Below are 9307 nucleotides of genomic sequence, written 5' to 3' on the forward strand. Positions count from 1 at the left end.
CTTTTTTCATTCATGCAGGCACACAACCACCTCATGAGGTATTTCTGCATTGACAAGTTTGGACTTCCTCTGAGTATTGTGGTCTCAGGGTAGTTGAACCTTTTTTTTCAATGGTCCAGTAATCTATGGGAAGTTTTCCAGCAAGAAAGGCAGAAGCTGTGTCACCTGAGCTTTTTCACTGTATAAAAAATATATATAGAATTTTCCATCTAGCCATTTTGAGTGTACTGTTAAATATAGTCACATATATTCATACATTAATTGTAGTGTTAAGTATTATCACGTTGTTATACAGCCAATGCAGAACATTCTCATCTTACAAAACTGTAACTCAATACTTACTAAAAAATTCTCCATTTCTTCCTCTCACCCCTGGCAACTAGCAATCTACTTCTGACCCCTAACCTGAATTTGATTATTCTAGATAACTCATAAAGCAGTTATAAAGATTTGTCACTTTATCACTAGCTTATTTCAGTTAGCATAATATGCTCAAGATTCATTCATATTGTAGCATGTTAGAATTGCCTTTCTTTTCTAAGAATGAATAATATTCCATTGTATATGTGCACCACATTCCCTTTATTTGTTCATTAGGTGGTGGACTCTTAGGTTGCTCTTGCCTCTTGGCTATTGTGAATAATGCTGGTATGAATGTAGGTGTATAAATACCCATTCAAGTCCCTGCTTGATGTATCACATCACAAGTTGAATCCATAATTTCTTCCAAAGTCATAAACACAGCCAGATTCAAAGAGAGGAAGCATGGTCTCCACCTTCTCATGGAAAGAGTGTCAAGGTCACATTATAAAAGGACAATGTGGCATGGGAGAGCTTATTTTAGCCATATCTGGAAAATAGACTCTTCCATACTATTCCCAGCTAGATATAGATGGCAAATAGAACTGAAAAAAAAAGTCTGCAACTATAAAAAAGAGAAAAATTACAGAGGTTGATGTGCAGATATCTACCCTACCAACGATGGTCATGAATGAAGACTTAACTATCACTTAGCATTCATCCCATAGAGAATACTATCCTGTCACTTTCTATCTTCTTAGCTTACCTTATTCTTTTTCATAGCACTTATCTCCCCCAGCACTTAAATTCTAAAAAGATAAAGACTGTACTTTTGTTTACAACTAGAGTCTAACATAGTGTCTGATGATTGGTAGGTACTCAAAATTTTATTGAATGAATGGATCAAAGGAGAGTGGTATCTTACTTGAATTCTGTGTCTTAGAGACAACCATGCCTATAAATTCCAAACTCACACTGTCATCTGTGGGGCTTTAGAAGCTATTTAAGAAAGGAAAGGAATGTTTACAGCAGCAATAGTCACAATAGCTAAGACACAGAAGCAAGCTAGATGTTTGTGATGATCAGTGAAAATGTATAAAGAAGTTGTGTACCCAAGAGAACATACTCAGCTCTTTAAAAACATAAAATGTTGCCTTTCACAGCAACATGAAGTCATAAAGTAAAAAACAATTACCAGATGGTTTCATATGTGGAATATAAATAAAATGCAAATAAATGAACAAATTACAATAAAAGCAAATCTAAGATTCTGAAAAACATAGTTGTTATGAGAGTGGGATAGGAAGAGAGTGGGAGTAAAGGGCAGAGGAGGGCCATCTGATCGTGGAATGGCACCAGAACTTTGATGGTAGGTAAGGTGGGGCTTATGCACATGGAAGTGTGAGGCTGCACTCTAAAATTATATAGTACTGTAAATCAATGGTAAATCAGTAAAATTTTATTTTAAAAAGGAGCAGAGAGTGAATAGCAAAGTGGCTGGTGCTAAAACATAGAATCAGTATATTATGGTAAATAGAAAGTTGGAGTCAAGTGATAGAATGTTCCCTAAGGGGGTGATTGGGACTTGCATGGTCCACCTCCCTTATTAAAAAGAGGAGGAAGTTGAGGCCCAAGATGTGAAGGCTTCTGCCCAGTTCCACCTGTTGCCAAGACCAGGCTCTGGAGCACAAGTCCCTTGACTCATCTAAACTACTAGTCTAGTCAGAACTTGAGATTGCATGTCATAGAAATGTCTCCAGGGCCCTCCCTGGTGGCACATCAGGTGAAAGTGCAACACTTGGAAGCTAGCTGCAGCTGCTTCAGCAAAGTTCCATCCCCAGTAGGAGAGGTGACCCTCATAGCACAGCAGATCTCTCCTGTCTCGCCCTACACTCCACTTATAAGTGTACTTCGTCGATCTCCCTATTCTGCTCCCCACTCTGTCTCTGGTGAATCCTTTAACCACCCCTACACCTTTGGCCTGTGCCCCAGTTCTGTATTCATAAATAAATAAAGTTTAAAAATAAATGTGTCCACTGAGCTTCATACATTCTAGTCAACAGCAGCATCATAGTGGACAAACTCACTCCTGCCTTTCTCTGATCTTGCATTTCAAGACTTTCTGTAAAATTATAGGAACCCACCCAGACCACAAACAAGCTCTCCAGGAAGAGGAAATCATTAAAGCCCTGAGGACAGCTCTCAACTAAAGGGGGATGGGACCCATTCAACAGAGACTCCAACCTCCTGTCTGATGGATGGATGATTCTGAAAGTCATTCTGTAGGCTTCAACTGTTCCAATGATTTCAACAATGCACGGTTTATTGACTTTCCTTCTCCCTGTTCACTCCCCTGTTCCCTCAAGGAATGATTTAGAATTACTTCCCAAATAACCACATTCCTCTCAAAATGCTGGACTTGGACTCTGCTTGTGGAGAAATTTAATTAAGAGATAAAGCTATTAGTGATATAGCAAAATAATTGGACATGTCTTAGCAAAGATTGATCATTAACGGTAGATACAGAAAGTAGGAATTAAATGAGGTAACATAAATAGTGCCTGGCAAATCCTTAAGCATGACAGATGCTTCTTCAATGTTTATCTGCTCTAAGAAACACCTTTTCTTTAACATTTTAACATTTTTTAATGACATATCTTTAACTCAAGGATATCTTGCAACTATAATTGGAAACACTTGTTCTTTTTTAGAGATACATAAATATTGGAGGCATCTTGCAACTGTTACTTTAAACTCATGGGAATTTGGTTGTTTTCTCTCAGCTCTCCCTATGGATTCTGGAAATACAGTGGAAAAACACACCAAAAAAAGTTGTAAAACTGAGCTAGTCAAAAATCCTTATTCCTTTAAATATATCCCACTCAAAAGGAAAGGAGATAGGAAGGGAAGGATCCAGAGTTCTCCCAGACAGATGCTGGAACTCCAAGCTCATGATGGTAGAGACCACGTTCTATCCATCGGTGGCAACTGAGCACCTGCCTGTTAAGTGTTCACGTATAGAACAAAGTGGGATGCCAAGGTGATCTGTCCTACCCTCTTGGAAGCACATGCAGGAAGGCACAAGTAGTGCCAAGAGGGGCATTTTTGGGACTTCAGACACACTGAAGGGCTAGTTCCACTGAAGAGGGAGGCTGACCTTGAGAGTGACCTCTTTCTGGGGATGCTATCACCTGACTGGTTTGCACGCAAGGTTGCAGACCTTCTAGGAGGTAGCTAACTAGCACCCATGTCCCCAATCTCAGAAACCTTCTCTTTTTCCTCCTGGCAGGCAGCCTAGCTCCCTCGCAGGTCTGTCGGATTCCCACAGCACTTCAGAAGCTGGTCTTTACCTCCATTCAAACTTGTCCCATCTTCGGGCTCAGTTCATTTTTCAACACTCCAGAAGGATTAATAACAGGCTGCCCTTGTGAAGGACAATTTACATCTTAACAGGGACTTTGTCTGCCTTAAAACCACAAAAACACTCATGTGCCAAATGTTCCGTAGTGAACTCGGAAGCATAGTGTAGAATATTTTACATTTTGGAGAGAAACACAGAGGCATCTTTCAGACTCTGTATGACCACTGCAAATGAAATTATTTGGACTTAACTACTTCATAGGCAGAATTGTTGGGCATTTCTTTTGGCATAGGAGAATCATGAAAAAATTAATTTGCCATGAACTGAGAAAGTTTGGGAATTTCTCCCTTAAGCCAAAGGAGAGATCAGGGTAGATTCGGAGCTCCTTTGTAAGCTCTGGGGAAAAGTTTTGTGAGTAAACTCCTTTGGGAGTCCTAAGTCCACTATGTAGGTGGGTGGGAACTCCTCCCAGTGGCTAAAGATGTCCAGCCTTTTCATCGAATTTTTGGTCTCATCCTAAGTGCCACCTAAGTCTGGACCATCTGTCCCTAAAGTACAGCCTGGCATGGCCTTGTGGACAAAAAGCCATGTGCTTCGGGGTTTTAAGGCTCAGTGTTTAAAGTTGGGGAGAGCCTGCCCTTTTAGACCTGTCTTCCTGGAAGGGGAACAGAGCCCATATCCATTTCTATATGGTCTGCTCTTCCCTGATCACATTAAATGGGGTGGTCTCCACTTCTTTTACCCATATCCTATCTTTTCTTCAAGATGTATCACAGATATTTAGCATCCATAGGTGTGTGTGCTCACATGCACTTGTATACCGAATCTGAATTCTCTACTAGAGTGTTAGTTCCATGAGGACAGGAATTTTGTTTGGTACACTATCCTATAACTACTTCCTACATGAATGCATGGTACACAGTAAGTACTCAATAAATATATTAAATAAATGAACCATGGCTCCATGAAAGAATTAGGTATTAATGCTCCATCATTCACTATGAATTTACCTCTCCCCCATGTATGAAGGATGGCACTAGCTAGATACCATCCTTGCAATGAGAAAATGTTTGAGAAAACAGTCATCAAATCACTTTCTGTGTGCTGTGCTTCAGCCAGGAACACTGGGTGAGAATGGCTGAGTTTATGGGTAGTAAAGAAATGAGTGAAAAGTCCCACTTCCTCCAAGTTGCCTTGGATTTCAATGTCAGCTAATAATATATTAACATAATTGGCAGAATTTTTTATTTCTGATGTTTTGTAACTGTGCCTGCGTCTGTTAAATATGTCTTGGGTTGGAAACAGTTAAGCGTAAAAGTCTCCTGCTTAATTACTAGTGTGCACTTAGAAGAGGGGTGGTTAGCCATCCTTGTAAGGTGACTTTTGGGACCCTGTAGTTAATGGCTCTGTAAGCAGATCCAGCATTTTAAAGGTTTCACAAAATGGTGCACAGACAATTGAGGCTGCAGTTCTGAGTACTGTCTGGTCCTGATAAGACTGGCTGGGAACGCCCTGTTCTATGCTTTCCCCAAATCAAATGCTCTTTGAGAGCTGGCCAAGCATTTGAGACCAACCAAGCAGTACTAAGTGCATTATCTTGTCTAAGCAAAGCATAAGAAATAAAGTGAGATCCTTGCTGACCTCACCAGCTTAAAATAAAACTCTCTGCATTTACCTAATGTCTGTTCAGAGCCCTAAAACGAGTCTTCTTCCTTCCTTCCAATTGCATTTACACTAAAGAGAGTCCATTCTTTCTATAAGAACACTTTCAACTTTCTCTGCTTATTTCTAAACCAATCACTAGCAAGTGGAATGAGATTATCATAATTAGTTTAGGAGCCAATCTTAGGAACTAAGCATGTAGTCTGCTAACATTCCTGATAATAAAATCTGGGTATGCAACCAATAGTGTCCGTGATGAAGTATTTCATAAACAGCACCCAGACTCCAAAGGTAGAAATAGTTTAACTACAAGATAAAAGAAATGAATTATTATTTCAGATGTTCTCTGGCAGCAGCAATAACCCAATGGTTAAAAGGAACAATGGTAAAACCTAGTTGTTCCTTTGAATGGTGTTTGTTTTATTTTTTTAAGATTTATTTATTCATATGGAACTGGGGTACAGGCCAGAGATGTGGAAGGTGAGAGGATTCACCAGAGACAGAGTGGGGAGCAGAACAGGCAGAGCGACGAAGTACTCTGCTGAGGGGAGCAGCAGGCAGGTCAGGAGAAGTCTGCCTCGCCATGTGGATCTCCTCCAGGGCAGGTGGGATTCAAACTCATGTGGTAGTGGTTTTAGCTTCCCAGTGCTGTGCTTTAACCCACTGCACCACCAGGGAGGGCCCAGAATGGTGTTTCTTAGCTAACATCTTGCCATTATACATCAGACTTCATATCTCTAAGGGCATAGTGGAAAGCAGTGGCAAATTAGTGATTATACATTAGGTCAAAAGTGAAAAGCTATGGACAGCACAGTAGCTGGCCAGAGAAAGCAGCTGCTTCCAAGAGCAATGGGTAGGCTTTCCCTGGGTTTTAATACTCTACCTGGTGGTCCACAAAGAGTCCCAAAGTCTAACTTCACACTTGCATGTAGACAGATATAGAGCATTGGAGCTTGCCAGCTTTCTGGGCCAAAACTTGTTTTAGAAAACAGCTCTCACCTATACATTTAATCCTGCTCTGTTTTCTGTTGCCTATTAATGATAATGTATTTTCATTTTGTTTCCAAAAGAGAGATGTAATTGTCTTGGCTGAAAAGCTGTGAATATATATTTTAGCTTCTCCTCTCCTTCCTCTAAAAAGAAAATCCTGGTCCAGGCATCTCCCTCCTGGTACAAGTGATAAAGAAAACCACCTTGGCAGTTTAAGGGTGGACTGGTGAACAGAGAGGCCAAATTAGAGTTAGTCTTAAGTTACTTAATAGAGAAAGCAGCTGCTTCCAAGAGCAATGGGTAGGCTAATACAACTGTGTGAAAGCATGAGCAACTTCCTCTGCCCCATAAAACTACAATCCTCTCTGTAGAGACAGAAATATTTATGGGACAATAGACCTCTTGTTCCAGGGTAATTTTCAGCTTTCCATTTTATGAAGATTTCCTTCTGGACTTGCTAGAAAAGTGGAAAATGTTCTATTTATTAAGCAGTAAGCTATCAATTCAATTCAACCACATTTATGATATTTTGTGTATATACTAAACAAATAAAAGATGGGATTTGCTCTTTCAAATAGATCACAGATTATAGGTCCAGGTCTCTAGAACTGAATCAAAACGCCATTTGGTAACACCTCCATGAATGATTCATTAAGGCTAACAAAAAGGTTTGAAAAGCACAGCAAAAAGTTTGTATCCCTATACAAATATACATTTTAAAAGTTAGTTCAATCTTAGTACAAAGAGCATTCTGAAATACCATATGAATGAGTCAGGATGGGCCCTTCAGTCTGTCTTGTTTTGTTTCAGCATGCTATGTAATTAGGCTATAACTGATCTGAAAACAGTTGAGGGGGAAAGATAACTCCAAATAAGATCCTAACCTCTCACCAGATTAACAAAAGAAAAAAAAATTAACAAGAAAAAAAAATGATGTTTTTCTCCATCTTTTGAGAACAGACATTTGTTTATTGGTGGGGGCTGGAGTTGGTGCCGTGTTTGTGGTAGAGCGGGTGTAGGAATGAAAGCATTCTCTAACTAGGAGAGCAGCTGAGAAAGAGCCAGGTGCAAGCTGTGGCTGGCAAGACAAACTCACTCTCTCCTCCTCATCCACCATCCTTCCTCAGTGCTGCCCTCCATTCTCCACCCTAACCCTCCATTTCCATTAAAATCGACAACCAAAACATTGTTGTGATTAATAGCTAAAGGACAGGACCGGATGAACCATCTTCATATAATTTAGGATCGAATCAAACTGATTCTCAATCCTCCTAAAGCCCCAGCAATAATCCATGGCCCTCCCCCACCTCCCTTTCCATTCAGAGGCATGCTAATTAAAGTTCCAGCAGTGAAGAACTTGAACTGACTCTCTCTGATAGATCCAGAGCTCAAGCCCCTGCTTCGTAATTGGATACGGCTGGCAGAAATCAGTGGAAAGCAACTTCTGTAGGAGCAGCTGCCTTGGCCTCTTCTCCCCCCAAAGCCTGTCATTCCTCCCTCTTCCCCTCCCAAAAAGGTTATTTCCTGTTGTCACATTCTTGAGCAGTATTTCACAAGCTTACTCATCCCGTCATTCACTTCCCTACCCCCATGCCTCTGCCCCGAAACAAGACATTAGGAAGGAAACATGAGAGATTTTATTTTAGCCTAATTGAACAATAGCCCTTATTTCATCTTGAGTAAGATATATGGGCTGTCCAACTTCACTTCTCACTTTATCTGTAATGAGGCTCTTCTCTGAACTGTTTACTAAAGTATTAAAAGCACTTTGCTGAGCCTGCTGGTATATTCCATCAAAGAGAGTCAATGGAACAGATGAAGACATATGGGAAAGTCAGGGAGATAAGGTGCTTTTATGAAAATTCAGATTCCAGACCTATTGGAAAGAAATGCTCCCCTCTATGAATTCAGCAGCAAGAAATGGCCTTTTCTCCTTAACAGCAAAGTGTTTTCTAGAGGGCACAACAGCACCTGGCAGATTTTTCCAGGATCAGACTGAGGTGGAAAACTAATTGCAGCCATTAATGTCCAGGTGGTGAGAAATGACCTGAATTGCAAGATCCTAATATGCCATCAGCATCTCTGCACTGGTCAGAATTTCATGGACCCTTCTTATACCCACAGTGATGAAACACATGTCTATTCGTGCTTAGGATCTATCTCCAGCTGTTTCTTGAAGAGAAGGGCACATTCAGATGTTAATGCTACACAGGTGAATACCTATGATGGGGAGCTCAGGAAGCAGACCCTGCTGGGGTTTGATATCATCAAATGCTGTGTGACCTTGGACAGGTCACTAAACTTCTCTGCTATATAATTTCTTCCCTTAAAAAATAGGGAGGACTGGTGGCGCAGCGGGTTAAAGCACAGCACTGAGAAGCTAAGGCCACTTCCGCATGAGTTCGATCCCCGCCTGCCCCCGGAGGTGACCACATGGCATGGCAGACCTCTCCTGACCCGCCCGCTGCTCCCCTCAGCAGTGTACTTCGTCGATCTACCTGTTCTGCTCCCCACTCTGTCTCTGGTGAAGCCATTCACCGCCCCTGAGCCTCGGTCCTGTACCCCAGTTCTGTATGCACAAATAAATAAATCTTTAAAAAAAAAATAGGGAGGAAATAGATTACACTGCTAAGTATTCCAGTGTGGGTAACCAACCCCCTCCATTTGGTGGAACTGAAACTTTATGTAAGAACAAAGTGTGGATACTTTATTATGTGATCATCACAGTCCTACTCAAATTTTTCATTCATCAACAATTTGAGAACCTACTGGTATACATGTACATGTGGTGGGGAGGCAGCTAAAATATATAAATATGAAAAGCAAATTCAAAGACTATATTAAAATGGGAGGTCAAATTTCTAGTTCTTTCTAGACCCCACCAGTGTCCCTTCCTGCTTACTCAGGTGCATCTAGGGGGGAGGGAGACTCCCCATTAACCTGCCTTAGTGGGATTCTGGTTACAACTGGACTAGGTGTGTCAAAGACAATACT

The sequence above is a fragment of the Condylura cristata genome, unplaced genomic scaffold, assembly GCF_000260355.1.
Source record: "Condylura cristata isolate star-nosed mole 26May11 unplaced genomic scaffold, ConCri1.0 scaffold00008, whole genome shotgun sequence".
NCBI lineage: Eukaryota > Metazoa > Chordata > Mammalia > Eulipotyphla > Talpidae > Condylura > Condylura cristata.